Source organism: Ciconia boyciana, chromosome 10 (genome assembly GCF_034638445.1).
Source record: "Ciconia boyciana chromosome 10, ASM3463844v1, whole genome shotgun sequence".
Lineage (NCBI taxonomy): Eukaryota > Metazoa > Chordata > Aves > Ciconiiformes > Ciconiidae > Ciconia > Ciconia boyciana.
In genome coordinates this window covers 3,598,025-3,618,482 of record NC_132943.1, presented here as the reverse complement: position 1 = coordinate 3,618,482, position 20,458 = coordinate 3,598,025, and the positions used below count along the sequence as shown (strand labels likewise).

Here is a 20,458-nt window from a genome sequence, read left to right as displayed (position 1 = left end):
CAGCACTTTTCTCCTATTCCACTTGCCTCCTCTCCAATCCTCCAACTGCCTTTTATCAATCTCTTTATAACATAGCTTAAATAAAAACAGAAGTTAGACAACCTCATAGCAGGGATCGCTTCCTTTACCTAACTCAGAATAGTCTGGCATTTATAGGGCTACAAAACTAAGTGCAACATACTGCAGTGGGTTTCCAGCCAGTACAGAATGCTGCAGTCAATGGAAGTATGGCAATTTACACCAGCAAAAAGTCTGCTCCATCAAATACAAAATTTTTCATGTTCTAAATTCCTGGCAGGTAACGGACCTTCCTGAACACTCCTGATCGCTCTACCATCACCTAAACATTACAGTCTCTAATACTCCACAAGCACTCCTCACCCATGAGCCTTCAGAAACTATTTATATGGTATCAATCTCTCCTTAGCTTTACATTATGAATGAGCAAGATGTAACAAATTATAGAATGTTTTAAGAAAATTAAAATGCCAAACATATTTTTCTTCTTTGAAAAATGCTAAACAAAAATCTGGGTCTTCTGCCTCTCTGCATGCATCACTGCCAACAACTACAACCTGATCTGTAACACCAGAAAATTACAAACAGGAGAAAGAAAAAAAAACCTGCCTTGAATGAGACCCGCTCTCACTCTGCTGCTACCCGAATAAGCACATTAAAAATGTAAATAGGACTAGCATAAGGACAGGGTTATGTGGAAAACAAATGACGACAGAGACTTCAATCATTCATATAACAAATTTTTCAGAGTGTCACAACTAAATGAAACCTAGTTTTCCAGCCATTCCAGTAATCACCTACACTAAACAATCCTTCATACTTTATACCTAAAACTATATAAAATTACCTAATTCTCTCATTATAGACAGGAGAACCTATCTATAGTACGGAAGGAACAAGCGAGCCCTGTGTGCCCTTACCAGACTGTGCTTCGTTGGCAGTGTTGTGTGGGATAAATCTCTCCTCTTCAGATATCTCTCTTTGCTTCCTGTGCTTATCTTATGCAATAAACACTAAAATAAGAGAGGTTGCTTGCCCTTTCCCAGCTGTCTTTTCACAAAGACACTGAACTATTGGGAAATATCTGCCGTCTTGTAAACCTCATTAAAAGCAAAGAAATAAAAATGGAAAACCTTTTTACCCCACTGTCAGGATCTACTTACTTACGTTGAGGGTTGTGCACCTGGAGTCAGACTTGCGCTGGTGCGGCTCACCTGACTCTACACGCTCCATCTGTTGGCGCAGATGGATGGTACCAGTGAATGGCAGAGATGTATCTGCTTCTGTATAACAAAGAGAAATGAAACCCCCGATCGACAGGATTTTCAGACATAGGAAGCACCCAAACCTTTCATTGGACACGTGAGTTTGAAAACCTAAAATGGTTTGCGTAAAGCCAGACAGGAAATCTATGGCAACGGCAGAAACTGAATCAAACTGATCAGAATCCTTGGCCAACATCTGACCACCTTTTCTCTTGTGCAAAATGCATGTTGATGTTAATTTTTCTATTTGCATTTAAATGCAATGTATATACAGGGCCATTGTGCCTCCTCTACACGTTCCCGGGAACAGGTAGAAACCGCCACAGAAAGAGGAGGGCTTTGGCAGCTGTTGGCCCTCGCCGCAGCAGTGGCAGCTGAAGCACAGGACAGGCAGCTGCCTGCTCAGCAGTCAGTGCAATTACCGGACGCAAAAAGGTCTAGACATCTTAGCTGAGCCAGCCATTCTTAATATTCCTGCCTGGCTCTTTCAGACTGATTCCTGCCTCCAAGATAAACGATTTCTCTCCTTATCCTTATCAAATATATAAAGCCAACCTGGAAATTAATGGCAAGGAAAATAAAGGAAGCTAATTGGTTAGTCAGCTCTTGAAATCACGTTGTTATTTAAAATATCAAATATTTGTTTATATTTAGGCTTGTTTCCCCTCTCTTTAGGTCTCTCTGTAGTTTCTGCTGCCAAAATAAAGCCCAGATGCTTCTTCCCTTTGTTACTAATGATGAATTTGCATCTCCAAATGCAAATTCCTGTAAAACAAGAAGCATTTGCTGTTTCGTTTATTGAAACAAAATGAACACTTCTTGAGGGAGCAAGAAAATCAGTCACCTTGGGTAACATCTGGCGATGCTGAATTTCACAGATGAAGAGCGATCCTAGAAAGCCTGACCTCCGTCAGGTGTGCCGCTGCTCCCACCACGAGCACAGCCCAGAGCCTTCCCTGCCTTCCTCCAGCCTCTTCCAGAAGATCCCTGGGAGCCCTCTGCTTACTGCAGAACAGCCCATCCTGCTCCGACGTGGTATGTATTTCTAAATATATTCCCTGAAGGGATCTTAGGGGCAGTATACTGATAAAGCCATATTCTTCCCAAGCCAAGCATATGGGGAACCTACAACTCACCACACAGCACTCCATCAGCTTATGTTCTCTTTGCCTTTGACAAACCAAAATGCTGTTTCAGACCACACAGCACCACATACTTACGATCATCCGAAGAAAGAGACTGTAAATGTGTACCTTTTAGCATTTAATAACGTCAGGGTGAACAATTCTTGGCTAAATTAGGAAGAAAGCACTTTCAGTGCCAAGCGGCATAAAGCGTATCCACGATAGACTCCTATCACCGCACACTTACAGAATTAACAAACAGCAACTTTCAGTAGAAAGCTGAGCACTCTTGCTGCAAACTAATAATGATGTACTTTCAGGAGGGCAGCTGCCGCACATCTAAGTGCCTCATTCATAAACTCTCTTTTTATTTTGAAGATAGAACAACATACTTAGCAATACTGCTGTACAGGCTAATGATAAACAGGACTCATTGTACATTTTGGTTCTCTGGAGCAATTGCTCTGTGTTAGTGCTGCATCATGGTGCTCAGCACTTGCCTCTACAATTAGGTACTCTAGAGCCCCTAATAAATCTCATCCGCACAACTGACTGCTTCGAAATGGCACATTATACAAAGATCAGACCTGGATCTGAATCTTTAGGGTGCACAGTGAATCATGATAAAAATATGCTCCCTAGAGACCTGTGAATGCTTCAAGTAAGATGAGGGGGAGGATAAGACATTCGATTTGGAAAAAAATTCACTTTGTGTAGTGAATTTTCTGTCTTGTTTTCCTTTCCCATTTTCATTACTTAGTAAGCATTCAGGAAAACTGGATCTTTGCTTTTGAGATATTCTGCACCTGCTGTCTAGCCTATAAAAATGCTGTTTTCAATTCAAAGCAATAAAACACTTCAATTAATCTAAATCACATCATTACTGTTGGAGCCTAGACTCACAAAATTGGCTCCCTCTACCTCAGTGTATACCACTTATCTTATTTTCAAAAATATTTTCAAAATGTATTTTGTTATTCTTACCTCTTTTAACTTAATGCTATTAGTCTTTATTTTGTGGTTAGTATTAGGACTCGCAGGCTCCATTTAAGATTATATGGCCCAAAGTGCATGGTAAGCATGAAGCACAGATCCCTGCCATACAAGTTCAGATGGAGACATACCCCTGTGCACAGTCAAGTATCAGGCAGTAGGGAAATTAAAAGCTGGAATACCACGTGTGCCCAATTCCTGCAAGACTGTGATGGTCACAAGAAGTCGTAACAGGGGCCTCCAGACACGCGTGGGCTGACCGTGCTGCTGAACATCATATGCCAGGCGCCACAGAGCTGAGCACCGTGCCGTGCCACGATAAATCCTTGCAGCAGTGGAAATGCCACAAGCACCATAAGCACTGACAGGGGACAGTGCAGGAGTAGGCTGGATATAGCTGGCAAACAAGGCTACAGTATATCCACTGTCACGCCTGAGCAGCCATGTATTCTCTGAACATGTAAGTTATGTGCTGCAAACCCAAAACATAAGCAGCTGCATCCAAATAGTTGATCCCACAGTGGTATTCAGCAAGAACATTACATCACGTTCCATTAAAAAATGGAACGTTAAAAAAAACGTGCCAAATAAAAAGACCTTTTTTAGCCATTCTCACTTGGTAATTCCGCACAAAAATCAAATCAGAGGTAGCTTTTGCTTATATTTACTAACTCTGTAATTTCATACATGCTAGTGCTGCTTTTTTACAAAAAATTAATTTATTAACTTCCATGTTCTCCATTTTTTCAGTCGTGCAATAATATTTACAAGCTCTGGTTCCTGCTGTTATTAAGATACAAAAGTGTGGACCAACATCAACGTGTGGTTCCACAATGTACAGTGACAGAAAAGAAAGATGAAAAGATTTCCCAGGAATTTCCATTTCACTTCACAACCAGGACTTCTCTCCAGAGGCTGACAGTGCCAGAGTGTATGACATTACACCTGAAGCGATACAAATGAATACGTAACAAAGGTGCTGCCTTTGGCTACAGCGGAGGATGAATCATTCATTTTATCAGATTTCCCATTCTTACTTGGAATAAAGTTTGCCAGATTGTCTGCAATCAAATACACATATACATTTTTATTCTGCACTTTCTGACGTTAGCAGGAATGAAGAAGTTGGAAATTTGTATTAATAAGCTTAAAAGCAAAAGCAAGAGATAGACTATTCAGTGGAAGGTCAATTGAGTAATGTCCAAGGAAAATAATTCAATTCCTCTTCTTTTCAGTACACGCAGGACTAGGACACAGCTGTTCCCCAAAAGGGGCCCGTCATTAATTACTTAGCAAGTTGAACATTGAACTGTGGTCTGTGGCAAAGCCACTAACAGCTTAGACCACCTTAGGCCCACAAATCACGGAATTGTATAGGTTGGAAAAGACCTTTAAGATCATCGAGTCCCACCATAAACCTAACACTACCAAGACCACCACTACACCATGTCCCTAAGCACTTCAAATAAAGCAAATAAGCAATATAAGCAAAATAAAATAAGAAATGCTTCTCAGGCTTCAGTTTTTAAATATTGTTAAAAGCTTCTAACTCTGTCTATATTTCAGATGGTATCTTCCAAAAGTTCTCAGGTGGTATAACTGTCTCCCAAGGCAATTTTACTATGGTTTTGGATAGCCAGCCTAGGCCTTTGCTAAGCGCTTTTTTAGAAGCCTGTTACACTTCTTCCATCACTGTGAATTCTGACATTTGTTATTGCAAGTAACTTCTTAGGTCTCTTTTCTAGGTCTAATACTATATTTTTGCATTGTTTTTCCCATAACGAATAGAGATATCAGCATGATTTCCAGTTTGGATATAAAATACTCTAACTACTAAGGAAACTGCTCTACGTACATTGCCAAAATGGGGGTATAAATAAACTGCTGAAGTGTATGAGATGAGACACCTCACAGTGACGCAGAGGAAATTAACTTGTCCCAGTTGCCCAAATTTTGTCTCAGAGTCTATGTTGACACCTTGTCATGAGACCACCACACTGTCCATAAGTATATTATGCGATTATTCTCTCATTTTCTCTCCACTTTCTTCCTTTAATGACATCAAGACTCTTCTATTTCCTCTGTTTTCCAAATTAATCTCTTTCCCCACTATCTCAAGTCTCTGAACCCAGCCTCTCCTATTCAGAAAGCCCATGAAAGATCATATGCAGTCCAGACGCACCTGCCCAGACTCCAGTATCAGCTATCATGACATTTGCAAAATATTAGGGGAGAGCTTCCCTAGCCTAAAGGCTGCATAAGGTACTTGGTAGGAAGAAGTGCATCGTGCTTAAAAGAGGAAGGCTGGAGTGTTGCCTAAGAGTCAGCTTTCCTGTTGTACAAAAGCTGACACTTAGTAGGACATGTTTTGAACTACCAAGATGAAACCAAGGCCCTTCGATGTCAAAAATTGGGACTTCAGCAAGCCTACGTGAGCCGGTAGCAGAGTGGTTCCTCAAGGCAGCCAGGAAAGAACAGATCATTTAAGCCATAACATTCCATGTTGAAGACAAGTCCTTTATTGGTCTACTGGCTGCACTAACAAACAATATGCTGTGGTATTTTTAGGGAAAAATGTGCTGTAGAAGCCAAAACTCAAAAAAGAAGCCTTTAACTACATTTTTTTTTATAGAGCTTGAAGATTTTTTGCAGTGAGATGCTATGGAAGTGTAATCTGGGGATTTTTTTGAAGAAATATCCTAGTCCTATTTAATTTTTCTCTGGATCTTTACATCATCAAGAACAAAGAATGCTGGAGGGACATTTTTATTTCCAAAATAATCAAGTTTCTCTTTACTATGGACTAAGAAGTTAGGAGAAGTTGTTATAAAAATAAATCCATCTGAAGCACAAAGTCTAATGCATTTCTTTCCCATCGTATCTGTATGCTCAGGCCTAACTCACAAAATTCCCAAACGGATTTTATATACATACTTGCTTCTGGTTTCTGAGATTTTTTTCTGGCTGAACTCTCCTTGGCACAAGATCAGAGGATGGGAAATTCAGACTAGGTGGCTTTAAACTACCCATTTCTCTGCAGTCTCAGGAACGCTAATGCATGCTCAGTCCAGGGTGCGATGGGCGTCTGCACAGCTGCTGGTTACTGTGAGACAACAGAAAATGCAATACGACCTCCATGTTCTGAGGAATTGAGGACAAAACAGATTAAACTGCTATGATGCACGTTGATGAAAATATAAGAATCAAATGATTAGTTCTCTCCCAGGTCTGAGCTCAACTCAGAACAAGGCAGAAGACATAAAGAAGACAGTGAGAGAAGCAAACTGGAGTCAAGTATTTTGGCATTAATGTTCCTTTTTTGGTTAAAATGTAGATCAGAACAGGAGCAGAAATAGGAGCTGTGAGAAACTGAAATATTTTAGAAAGTTAAAAAAACAAAACAGGAAATTATTCCCATATCATATTCAATTTATAAAAACATGAATGAGACTCTGATATAGGATAGGTAGGGGTTTTTTTTCTTTTCTGTTAAATCACAGTGTTGCAAAAGGGCTTTCCAGAAGGCCAAACTCTCGTAAATAGAACTAGGCCAGCTTGAGTTTCTTGGCATTTAGCAACACTAATTGTCCCTTTTTTCCTTGCTGCTCTTTGCCATATTTCTTGGAAAACAACAGCTGTGTTTATTCAAATAGCAGTATCCTGATGACTTGATGATAGGCTAATCTGCAGGAATTTCAAGTGTGACTGTCCTGTAGGAATCTTTGCAGAGCGCCACACAATTGCCTTTGGATGACACAAATCCCTGGAAAGACTTCCATGATTTTGGCCGGTCTGGAAGGTTACCCTTATCCTGGTTAGTTGACTGAATTTCTTGCAGCATGCACTGTATTTTTCAGGTTTTGTGGAATAATTTCCTCATGCATCAATGTCAGAAAGTAATTCTACAACATAAACAGTTTCCCTGCCATACACTCTAACCAGAGGGATGTAGGCAGTACGTTGAATTACAATTGAAACAAGCCTCGGCATTCGTCTGGCAATCAGGGCTATAAATTCAGCGGGACTGTCAGTGTTCTCCATGAAACAATGCAAGCTTCAGACTACATGATATCTTAGTAAGCAGTTTACATAATATATCAAATGATCCAGAAGAAAAGCAAGCGTACGAGAGCAGCTGAATTAATCACATGTATTCAAAGAAGAAGCTTTCAGACAAGCGCACAGCCAGCCAGACGCGTGTCTACTCTTTGTATCGGAGGGGGATGCCCAGCGAATAACCGATCACAAAATGGTGTTTACTCAGCACTTTTACCAAGGAAGGGAAACTAGGATAAAAGAAAATTTTCTCCCCACCTAAGTCCTGAGTTACTGGACTTCTATGTAAAAAATAAACTGTTAATATATATAAATCAAAGAGGAATGAGAATGAGGAGTAAGGTAGATAAAGAACAGGAATAGCAGGGCGAGGGGGCAGGACAGTCCCGTCGGGCACCGCAGCCAACGCACGCAGCAACACGCAGGACAGTAAGGGACGCAGGACATACCCAAGATGGTCCTAACAGCCCAGCTTCCCAGAAAAGCAGGTAGAGCTTACATATTGGAAAAACCAAACGTAGCCTTTTTAAAACACAGAACACATTCAGACCCATTCCCAGACAGAAGGCATCTTAGTTTCATTAGCCGCCTTTTAGGTAATTTGGGCAAATGTTCATTTATCCATAATTTATTATAGTGTTGTTCCCTGATCTTTCCATCTGGATTACTGGTTTCCACAAAACTGCACCTCTCCGGCTGATCCATTCAAAACTCTTTGGGGAACTCCAACGACTGCCTGAGCGCAGCAAGAACGTGACTGCAAAAGCCTTTTGCAACACAGTGAAGAAGGGAGGTTTACAGATGTGCAATGGAGAGCACTGTACTCCTTTAGCTTAACTTCTGGTATAACTTAGAGCAAAGCTTCATATTATATTTAATTTGATATAGCCATTCTCGGTCACCAAGAGGTCTGGGAACACAAGCAGATCTACTGCTTTAAAAGCAGACAGCTTTTAAAGATAAAAATCAAAAGTAATGTGGCATTGCACCCATAGACCATAAGAATAATGATTAATCACATGCATTTGTAAAAGTGCACCTTACACACAGTCAAGTTAGTCTAGTTTCAGCTTCTAGTCCTGGATCTCACTAAAACTTTGCCTGCTAAATAATGTTTTATACACCATACAGCTTATTATAGATGAGGTCATTGCATAATTTTTAGTTTGATAAGACCAATACATCATATTCTCCACAAAAAGAGAATATATACTTTCTCTATAAAGCCATTTGCCAGCATTTTAGTGATGCTCTTAGCTCTTCTGAACTCTTGTGAATAAGGATAGTGAATACTAGGACTGAAACCGCACGGTCAGAGAGTTCACGTTAGGGCCAAACACAAATCACTGAATCACTGAGGTTGGAACGGGGCTCTGGAGGCTTCTGGTCCAACCTCCTGCTCCGGGCAGGTCTGGTTAGACCAAGCTGCTCCGTTGCTCTCTGCAGGCAGCTGTAAGATCTGTCCTTGGCCTTCGCTGCCCTCCTGGCTGCACGACCCAGCCCTCTCAGCACCTCCATGTGCTCCAGCCCCCATCCAGCTTGGTGGCCTTCGCCACCTTCGCCCCATCCAGTCCCATGCTCCAGCCCCCATCCAGCTTGGTGGCCTTCGCTGGACTCACTCCAGCACGTCAGTGTCTGTCCTGGACTGGGGAACCCAAACTGGACACACTCTAAGTCAGTGACGTGGGCTCTTCACTGCGCCGTACTCCCCCATCCTCTCTATCGTACGCGTGTGAGACCACGATACATGCTTTGACATAGAATATCTCCGAATCTATCTATTTATCTCTCTATACGCATCACTATACAATCAGTAATGATTTCTTGTTTCCTTCTAGGTCATTGATAGAAACATGAAACAGCAGTGGATCTAGAACCAACCTAGAAGTCTCTCTACCAGAAACTTACTTCTCAGTTACTATCTGTTTAAGCTACCCTTTGAAGCCAGACAGTTAGCCATCTCAACATGTGCCAGATAATGATTTATATTTCTTAATCAACATTTCAAATAAGACTCACTTCAAGTGTTTTATTTAAGTTTAGGTTTATTACATTATCTTTTTCAGCCTAACCTGCAGTCTCAGAAAAACTAAAAATAGAACAAAAGATCGTGTTAGCTTGACCTTCTCCAATTCCAAAACACCCTATTGACTGGCCATTTATTGCTCCCATTTATTTCTTTATTCATACCATTTTATATTCTTTCCTATTATTTTTCTCTGACCTGAGGAAGCAATTTCATTTCTGCCTTTGTAAGTACGTATTTAATTACGTGGCCCCAATCTGCATAGAAATAGAGTCACTTAATCATTTCCTTGCCCATCTTCAAGACATAATAATTCAGATTGCTTTCACATGTACACTGAATCCCCAACCAACTAAGCATTTTAAAACAAAGCTGATGTGCCCTTCTAGTTTTCCAATATTACAGACCGGTCCTTATCTTACCTCTCCTAGAACAGCAACAACAACAACAAAAAAAATCAGAAATACTCCTAAAAAGCACAACACTCCCCAAGTGGTGATTCAGGAAAAAAATGGCTTGATTTACATGTTGTTGTACATAAATACTATCTCATCAATGCAGACGGTTCTCTACAAGTGTATTACCACTGCTGATGGACTGAATAAAATTGGTGTCATTTTCCTTCACATGATTGAGTTTCTCTTTGCTGGAAAATTAACTACAAGTAACATCTTTGAGGTTTCCAGATTAAAAGATAGGCAAGAGATTTCTTCTGCATTTAGAATATGCAGCCGAAAAAGTTCAAAAGCTTACAGAACCAAAGTATACAACACCTTAGCTCTTAAAAATAAATAAATCATAGAATCATTAAGGTTGGAAAAGACCTCTAAGATCATGTAGTCCAACCGTCACCCCAACACCTCCATGCCCACTAAACCATGTCCCGAAGTGCCAGGTCTATGCGTTTTTGGAACTCTTCCAGGGATGGTGACTCCACCACCTCTCTGGGCAGCCTGCTCCAATGCTTGACCACCCTTTCAGTGAAGAAATTTTCCCTAATATCCAATCTAAACCTCTCCTGATTCAACTTGAGGCCATTTCCTCTCATCCTATCTCTAGTTACTTGGGAGAAGAGACCAACACCCACAATAAGATGCCCTTAAATCAATTAGTAAATTTCTATGCCCACGGTCCAGCTTTCCAGCATGTGTCCATCTTAAATATCCATTTCAAGAAAGTTATTAGTTTAATAGCTTTACCATATATTGCCCTACATTAAATATAACCAGTACTGGTCTTATAAAAATGAAAAAATAAAAAAGCACTTTTTTTCTCAGGTATTGTCTGCAACGTCATCACGTAAGAAGCAACTGTCAGCAAAATAAACTGCTCTTAAGGGCAGGATAAGTATATTTAATTATTCTTAATGCACTGAACATAGCTGAAGTTCTCAAAAGTGTAACGAAGTTAGGACACATATTATGCATGTATTCATTCCATTCTTCTACTTCTTTATCCTTACCAAACTTGCTTACGCTCAGTTCAAACAGCAATTGGCACTGAGCATCGGAGCTCACTTGCAAGAGCACAAAGTATCACTGTATTATAAAAGTGCAATAGCAGTATATTCTCTTTCCTGGAGAATCTATTTTCATATAAATGGTTTTAAACTGAGCTGCTGCCTGGCTTTGAAGAAACGAATTATCTTGTGAGAGTATCCGCACTAGTGCGGAGAGCAAATGCTCTAGACTGTCCTCTCTGCTTTTAAGCCAGGGTTCCCATGCCAGCCACAGGGTTTGGCTTACACCTCACAGAGGCACAGAGGGCAAGGTACACTTCGGAGCCCTCTAGGTACATAAATCAACTGAACAGTTTAAATCTAAGCCCAAAAGGGGAGCAGTTACAAACCTACAGTGCAACCAAGGCCTCAAGAATGTGCACAAAGAGAAGCAATGATCCCACAACACTGTACCCCACAGCTCTTCGCAGCAAACCCCGCGCCACTCTCTGGACCGGCTCCAGGCATCCATCTCCTGGGAATGCCGCAGCCCTGGGACTCTAGTGCCACTCCTACACCGTGCTCGTGAAGCTGGTTATGTCTGCATCTACCTTATCTGATGATTTGTTAGGTTTCTTCTTTCTTTCCGAAATCCATCAAGCAGGGATGTCCAGGGGAGCAAGGCGGCTTTAGTAGCCCCGTCAGGTCCCACCTCCTGCGCCAGCCCGATGCTGAGGCCAAGGTCAGCTGCCTCCCCAGGCAGAAGGCTTCTCACTCTCCCTGAAAGACTGAATGCAGACAATTAGTTTACAATCCCCTCTATAATTAAAATGCAGAATGACCTTAATGCCACAGTTCATGTTCACAGTTCATTATTCATCAGGCATCACTCAAACGTCAGCCATCAATTTTTTATATTTCCAGTCTATTCAGGAGCTCACACCACGCACTCTGCAGGGTCTAGGGCCTCCAGCTGAATTGTTGCTTCTTCTGAATTGGGATCTTTTCCTACTCTTCTCCACATACCTTCCTAAGCAGGAAACACTACAACTAGTCCAGCCACATTTTTTCCAAGGGAATTAATTGTTGCACAATTCTCAGGTGCTCGCCATCCATTTCAATAAGCCAAGGCTGAGTGCTCTAGGAGCTGCCTCAGTAGTTTCACCTGTGCTCAAGTTTGCAACACCGTAATATACTAAAGTGGTTTGAGAGCAGGTGATCTGAGAAGCCACACTAATACCACAGCAGCAGTTAGAGATGTGAGCGAGACTTCCTGTGCAGAGATCCAGCACCTCTGCAACCCAGTGACTGGAGACCGTGCCAACCTTTTGGGTCGTATAGCTAAGCTTGGAGGACATCATATGCATGTCAGAAATGTCACTGGACAGTATCTGGAAGACATGGAGGGTATATCCCTAAATAACTTGTGTATCTGCTTTACAGTGGATCCATTACTTCAATTGCGTACGATTATTTCTGCTGCTGGGGTATTCATTTTTTCTTGCAAGTTTAACATTAATGACTCCTAAAACATTCTTTTTTCTCCTTAATATTAAATAGCAACATAGGATCACACCAACTGAGAAGCAGACCAACATGTAGTATGATGGGATTCAAAAAGTACATATAAAACTCTTTCAGCATCAGATTCTAAAAGACAGTTAATGTTTCTTAAGTCATTGAGGTCTGGGTTTCTTACTGCTCCTGTACAAAGCCTCAGTTGTCACAGCTGACATCTATGCTGAAGGCTCTTTTGCAGTATTGTAATACAAATGAGAATAACAAGTAATACAATGTATATTTATGCTATAATTTGAATCATTAAATAAAATGTCACTGTATACACACAGCTGCTTTTTGGAGAGCAACAGTAATTTCCTGCTTTTCACTGACTTGAACAAATGTGGTAAGTTTTATTTAAAAGTCTTTTTGCGTGTTTCTTAATTGGCGAATTCTTGTGTCAAAGCACCCAAATCATTCACAGAATTGTGAAAAAAACTGAATTAGCTTTGAAACACTTACTGGCAGAATACGTCTATAGAAGTTGGAAAACCACAAATATGTGCAGTAATCTATCTCCTGTTTTACTTCTTGCTACTAATCCTAGGCTGGGTTGGAAAGGGTTGTTACGCTTTTAGTGTAACAGTTGATGAGAGCCCAGTTATCTCTGCATTCTCTTTAAGATGATGTAATCAGGGTGTCAATGCCAGAACTGACTTTCCCACTTTTTTATATTTTTAGAATCCTAAAATACCTGTTTTCTTTGCAAAGAGAAAAAATATCCTTTATGGAAAGTGACAACACTGAAAAAAATAAACATTTCTTAGTGATATTGCGTTCATGAAATACGCATAGGCAACAAGGAGTGTTTTCCACGAGAATCAGAGTTTTACATTTTCACTATTTAAACACTGTTCATTTTTGCTGCGAAAATATGAGAAATGAATCCCCAACCTGTAGTTTAAGGAGATCGTTATCTGACCCCATAGTCACGGACAGACACCTGGAGAACTAGATGTTACTTGAAAGATGGAATGGTTTTGGTAATTCATGACCACGTGATTTGCAGGACCTCAGTCATTTGCCTTTCTCCTCCGCAGATGAGATCGGTGTCCACCTGGAGGAATCAGCCGAACAGCCACTCCAGCTCATTTGGACACGGCAACTTAAACCATCACCAATTTGTATGTAGACCAGCAGCCTGGGCTGCTGAATGCGCAGCTCGATGTGGAACACGGTATATGTTCCCCACCATCAGGGAGACAGCACATGTTATTGGAGAGAAACGGGACCGTAAGGTGGGACCTTGTAGTCCTGCCCCAGTATCAATCCCCAGGGCTTACGGATGAAGCAGAGATCAAACTGTAGTGACTATATCAAGTTTCTAGCCTTCAGAGTCACCCGAAACTTATAAAAATCCTCGACGCAAGTTTACAAATCAGTCTGAATAAGACATGAGTATCTATTAACGTTCAAAAAAGGAACATTCATAATTAAATTATTATCCTTAGTTTACTTGCCTTCTCCCTATTTCATTCTGAAGGCTTAACTTTGTTTAATATCCATAATAGGTAACTTTCATTCTCTATAAAGATTTACATTTGATCTCCAGAACAGTACAAAGGATTTCACACAAATCTTCCTAATTTACTGTGCATACATCACCGCCACCACTTTTCAAAGCTACTATTTTGTCTGCTACTTGCAGTACTCTTTAGATAACACGTACACATGTATATGTATATATGCATGTTAAATATGTGGAGCTCCTCACCAGCTTCCTAAAAATAAAGCTCCATCAGATAAAGCTGGTCCTATGGAAAATATACAGATATTTGGAAGAGGCAGATAGAAGGGAAGATTTAATGACATTTTTCTTTATACAGGTAAAATTTGGCCATTTGAGAAGTTTTGCCCAATGCAGGTCAAAACTGGCAACGCATACGGTCATAGAAATTTCTTGATTTTGTTTATTGGTTTTGAAATTTCAAAATGCAACATTTCAAATTCTGAAAGATTTCGTATCCTTTGGGACTGAATTAATTTATAGGCCAGCCAATGAAATCTGGATTTGAGTAAAAAAATAATCTTAGTGAATACTGACAAGAATGTTATGGATTTGTCCTGGCAAGGAGACCAAGGACTTGGAAAGAAAATGTAGGTATGAGAAGACCTACACTACTTATTTCCTACAATATTTTGTTAGTGAGATCACTGGCAACAAAAAGGTTCAAATTAATTAAAGCCTGGTGCATGTGCTGCAACTGTAGGTTGAGGTTATCACAAAATACATCTGAGCAGGAAAATGAGCACCAAATGAAGAAAGAACTTGAGCCCTTTCCTCAGTGACAGACCAAATTTCTGCTGTCATTATTTGTGCTCATTTTGCTTTCTTATTCTGATTCCTCAGTCATCTAGTAAGACTCTGAATAAAATAATCTTATTAATTATGAACAGACAGTTTTTGTTGTTTCATTAATATATATTGAACTCTGTGTCTCCACATAAAGTCAAAACGAAAAAGGAGTTATTATTATTATTTCAGTTCTAGGAATTTATCACAGTGATGTATGGAGAAGGAGATACGTATGTGCATGCATATACATCCACATACACACACATATGGGCATGCAAACCACATGATGTTTTCAGCATCTGGCTAACAAAGTTCAAAACTGTCAGTCAAAAGAGAGCGTACGAACAAAAGCCTTGTGGGAAGTAGTGCCATTCCTGTCTGAGAAAAGAATGGTATTTAGCAGTCAACCCAAACGCATGCTAATAAAACCAGTGTGCCATCAAATATGCTGTACGTGGATGAACATACCAATATAAGCAACAAGATGAACTACCTTTAATTGATATTTTCAATCACACACAACAGAGATTAAATTCTATCCCTGAAAAGCTGACGAAGTCTGTGACTTCACCAAGGCCAGAATTTTACTCAAAGATGTCTCGTGACAGAGTCTACAACAACAATACAGGTGGTTATGAATGGTTGGGGACTCTGCCAAAAAAACACACACACCTTTGTTCTAGCTGGAATTTGCTTCTTTTCAACCAACCTCAGCTTCCATGTCTGAGGGTTACAACTGGCATCAGATAAAGACTGGACACAAGCCAGCACACCCCATCTCCTCTAAGACGGTCAACGTGGCAATGGCATGATGCACAACAAGGATGAAAGGACCCTGCTCTGCTGTGCGCGATCTACTTGCTGCCTGGGGGAAAGATGCATCATACTTATACACTTATAGACCTTCACATGCTCGAGCCTTGGGCAGCTTGATTAGCTGACAGGAATTAATTTACGATTTTTTGCCAGTAAATTCAGTGTGGAACAAATAGCGTGAGTTTCTTTTCGGGTAGTAACGTGTGGTGAATTTCTTCTCTCAGGTACTTTTTTGCAGAGGCGAGCAGAGAAGGGCGATGGTGCCCAGGCAGGAGAGCAGCCTCCCCACTGCACTTGGCCACACTGAGAACAAGGGCCTTTTGGTACCAAAAGGTGTTACTGCAACACGCTTACTCACAGCAATCGTGTTTCCGACTGCTAACCTGGTAAATTATACGCTCCTTTCCATCGCTGTGGTTTGGGGAGGGGAGAGGAAAGCTAAGGGACGACCCACCCCTCTGAATTTCTCTTCTATTTATTGACTTCAGACAGCTATAATTTATTAGGTAAACTACCTGGCACCAGTAGACAAACTCAAAGTCTATGCTTTCCATTACCACTCAGAGGAGAAAGTATCTAAGATATATGCCAAATGCACGTAGGTAAAGTAATCAATATGGGGAGGAGGAGGGCAGATTAATCACAAGTTACGTAATGTTGTACCCTGAAAGCCATTCGATTTAATCTCCACCACTTGTAGCTATTCCTAATCTAGTACTGTACAGGTGTTCGCAGTCAGTTTTGTGCTAGCCTTGTATGACCCGAGTCTGGTTTTAATTGCTTAACAAACGTAATTTTATTAGCGAGATAAAGATACAGCTAACACTAATAAGCTGACTTCAAAATATAAAGAGCCTTTCAAGATTGGATTTTTAGTTAGCTTGCTGCTCTTTCTTTAGTATCTAATTGATTTTCTTGACATCTCTTTAGCCTGGCATACTGCCTGCCTAAGTACTTTATCTGACCTTCAGGCGCTTTGCCAGGTATTGATCCAATCCCTACAATGGCTATGTTGTAGCTGCTCTTCCAACTTTGATAAGGGCTAATGTACCAGCACCAGCAAGACAGGAAGTCAATGGTCACCAAATTTCTATCATCCTGCTCTCCCTATCTACTTATGTAAGTACTCTGAGCAACGCTGAAATGAGATCCTAAGCAGGCCATATGTGCTTGTATTCCAAATTTCTCTTCCAGGAAATATTTTACCAAAAAACCCTGAAATAAAAGTATTTAGATAGAATTTTCATCACGGAGCTAAAATAAAGCTTTCCTGATTTGATGAGCAGAAATAGAAACAAACTTGAGCTGTTAAATAAAATATAAAAAAAATACCATAAAAAGAAGGAAAAAAAGGAAGTCAGATTTTTCAGTAGCATCTCATACACCCAAGTCAATGAAAGTATTTTGGACATTACAGGACCTTAAAGGAAAGTAAAAGAAAGTTAGCTGTATTTTTAATAACACTTCCAAGACAGCAATTTATTATAAATTACTAATAGCAAAATACAGCACGAGTTTAAAATGGGAAAGAAGAAAAGAACATAAAACTCGCTAACATCCTTGTAATAGCAACAGCCAGGGTTAAGTTTTCCCAAATCCCGCGTCACTCGTGTAAGGCCGTGTAGCCACATTATTAGAGCCATTAAGCAATCTGAAGATAAGACTAATATAAGCTGTTTCCACCAGATGTTATACTGTGTAAGGGGCTACAAGATAAGGCAGAGGAAGCTAATAGATCATCTCCTCAATGCAGACTCCTTAAACCACCGCATCTGATTAAAATGGCAGCACGCTGTACAAGATTTTGGTTTGTTCAAAAAGCTTTACAGGGCAAATAAATACTGACACCATCTGCAAGAGAGCAATACTCCACAAGAGCAGTAGCCAAAGCCAAGATGGACAACTGCAATTCCAAAGAATTGTTCAAGTTTTTCCAGTGGAGTCTTTTAGATGTTTTTTGGTTGGGTCGTTGGTTTTATACCCCCATAAGGATGTAGTGAGGAGCCATGGTTTCATGATGAGACTCCAGAGTTGGGAAGCATTGGTTGAATCCTAACACTGCTAAAAATGCTCTTCACAATTATTGAATCTTTCAGTCTCTGTAAAACATGGACAATGGATGCACAAGGAATTCTGCCAGATAAATACATTAAATATTGTATTCAAGGACCACCGTTATAGAGCAAGACATATACCACAGACAGACAAGAGCCATGTTTAGAAGATACTGCTGCCCTGAGGCTCCTGCTGCTCCAGAATGAGGTCCAGCTTAGACATAATTGCCAGTTACTCTGGCACTAAAATATTCTGCATTTATATGCTCCTTATATTTGCTTGAAACAGTTAAAATAGACCACATTTCAAAAGTTAGGCTTACCAGCCCCCCACGGAAAGGTAGGGATTAGCAGGAGAGTAAATAGAAGTACTTCAGTCACAAACTCTTGTAAAGAAAGAATAAAGTTAGCGGAGGGAAAACTTCAGCAGGGAAAATTATGGATTTTTCAAGTGACAAAGAAACCCCTACCAACAGAACATCACATTAAGGGTCTTTTTCAATATACAGGAAAATCCCCCACGTAATATCTTGCCCCCAGCTGTTCAGGAAACATCATATCCTTCACCTGCTCCACAAACTGTTGTGTCTCCCTACCTCGTTGGTACCAGCCTGGAAATAGGCTTAAAAAGTTCTATCTTTTTAGCAAGGACTCATCTGTTGCCCTCCGAAGAAATAATTTAAGTTACAAATTAAGATTTTTGTAGATTGATCCACTATTTAAATTTATTTGGCCTCCCATAAGTGCTATGATGCTTCACATATAAGTAGAACAGGAAGACGCCTCCCAGACGGTTTGGCACAGCACCAGCAGACCATCCGCAAAGAGGCAGCTGAAAGATCTGCTCTTGCAAAGTGTATGTGGAAGGGCAGAAGAGCTCTGCTTTGACTAAGACTGGCAGAAGTCCTGGCTCGTAAAATAAATGCATCTGACAGTGGAGTCAGCAATGAAGTTAACAGAATCAGCATAACTGAAACACTGGTGTATAGGGCTTTTCATCTGTGTTCTGGTGCTAAAACAAAACCCCTGAACTAAAGGCACACCTTATGCTTATGAGACACGGTTTCTCAATTTGCTTGTGCCGCAGAAATTTCCTACGGTGGTTTCTGATCTTCTGCTCAGATGAATGAGTTGAAAAGGAGGAAGGTGAGGGAGGATCCTACTGCACCTATAAAGGGCTGCTGAAGTGCCCACTGCTCCACGCGGAAGGGGAAAATCCTGCAGGGTCTGCCACGGGAAAGGTGCCCAGGCAGGAGCCTCTGCGGGCTATGACCCCCCAGCCTCCCCCACGGGAGCAGCCAAGGAACGGGGAGGGGAACAGCGGAGAGGGCTGCATGAAAACCTAGGGGAAGTCCTGAAAAGAGGGCAAATAGGGAATGTAACTCAGAAGAAATCTGGATTAGGGAACATGATTAAGTGGGACATGGGGCTGGGGATATGAGAGATATACAGGATCTGGTTTCCTTATCTTTAGGGGAAGGACTAATTTGCTTTAGTTGCAATTAGCCTTTTTACCTTATAAGTGCTGACATTTAGCCCAGATTTATATGTTTCTGTGTGTATATCTGGGAACAGTCTGTGTATTTGGAGCCAGTGATTTTTCTTTATTATTACTGCTAATGACACAGGCTGAACAAATGTGGCATGGGAACTACCAAGTTCTACAGAAACTTCGCTAGGTCTGGAAAATTTATCATCGATGACCATGATACTTAGTGGCAAACCTTCAGCTACAGAGATGTGGGTGGACGAGCTCCTGGGTTTTTTTCTTTCAGGAAAGGAACAGAGTCATGTTCAGTACAATTCAAATTGACTGATCATCAGAAAAATGTCGCAAGGCATATGTTTTCCCAAGCTTTTGCTAAATTGTTTCATTGAGAGGTTTGAGAGCTTAGATATAGAAGCTTATTTTGTTGGCCAATTTATATTTCATAATCATATTCTAGAGGGGTTTTTTCCCTCTCTCTGATAATTTTTTACCTTTAGTTTAGTGAATTTTTAAGTTTAGGCTGAACATGCTTTCTAACAGAGATATGACTTAAGGGAACTTAATATAATAAAATTGAAAATATGGTCATTACGTCTACATCATACAAATGTAGACTGAATTTTCAAACAGGGTCATCAATTATATTCTGTTCCTAGACAATCTGCTCCTACTTCCAATTATTTATTTTCTCTGAGCAATTCCTGACTTTGCAGGTTTCATTTTTATTGTACTCCCATCCTATCTCAATTCCCTGTTATCACCAACCCTGTTGGAGTAACACTAGTTCCTGACCTGATACATTAATACTTGCTTTCTGTATTTACCATTCCTTCATTTCTATCTCCTTTATTTCTCCTCTTTATTAACTTCTTTTACATAACTTGCTCTGCTGATGTTACCCATAACTTGGAATTTTTAAAATACTTTCTTTTCAATAAAGCTCGCATCTGACACAGAAACTCTTTGACAGATGAACTAAACCAGACACATCCAGCAACCACAGTTAAATGTACTACAAGATTTTAGATGAGACTAATCCAGTTGAGTCTGTAATGATGCCTTTTATACAGGAGGGGATAATGTAGTCTAGCCGGCTTCAGAAGGAATAAAATTCACTATATGCTCTAACGTACACACTGTTTAGGAGAATTGGTACTTCTAGGTACTATTCCTTTCTTTTCCTATTTCAGGGCCTACCTTATATATGAGTATTGTAATTTTTAGTTTAAAAAAAAAATCTTTTGATGCAATACAGTGAAGAGTTCTTACAAAGTAAGAAAAGGTACATAAATCTGCAGCAACTGTCTCAGGTATGCAGAGTTT

General features: G+C 40.4%; 1 protein-coding gene across 50 annotated transcripts in view; it reads right to left on the bottom strand.

Annotated features, from left to right (window-relative positions):
* Positions 1-20,458, bottom strand: part of LOC140657453 (uncharacterized) — a 372,414-nt gene that overhangs the window by 273,237 nt on the left and 78,719 nt on the right. For 13 of the 50 annotated variants that reach the window (XR_012044349.1, XR_012044350.1, XR_012044351.1 and 10 more), the window contains one exon: positions 11,532-11,708. The exons of the other annotated variants lie outside the window; for them this stretch is intronic. The gene's annotated coding sequence lies outside the window, so the exon portion shown is untranslated. The remainder of the gene's footprint in view (positions 1-11,531; positions 11,709-20,458) is intronic. 50 annotated transcript variants of the gene reach the window in all.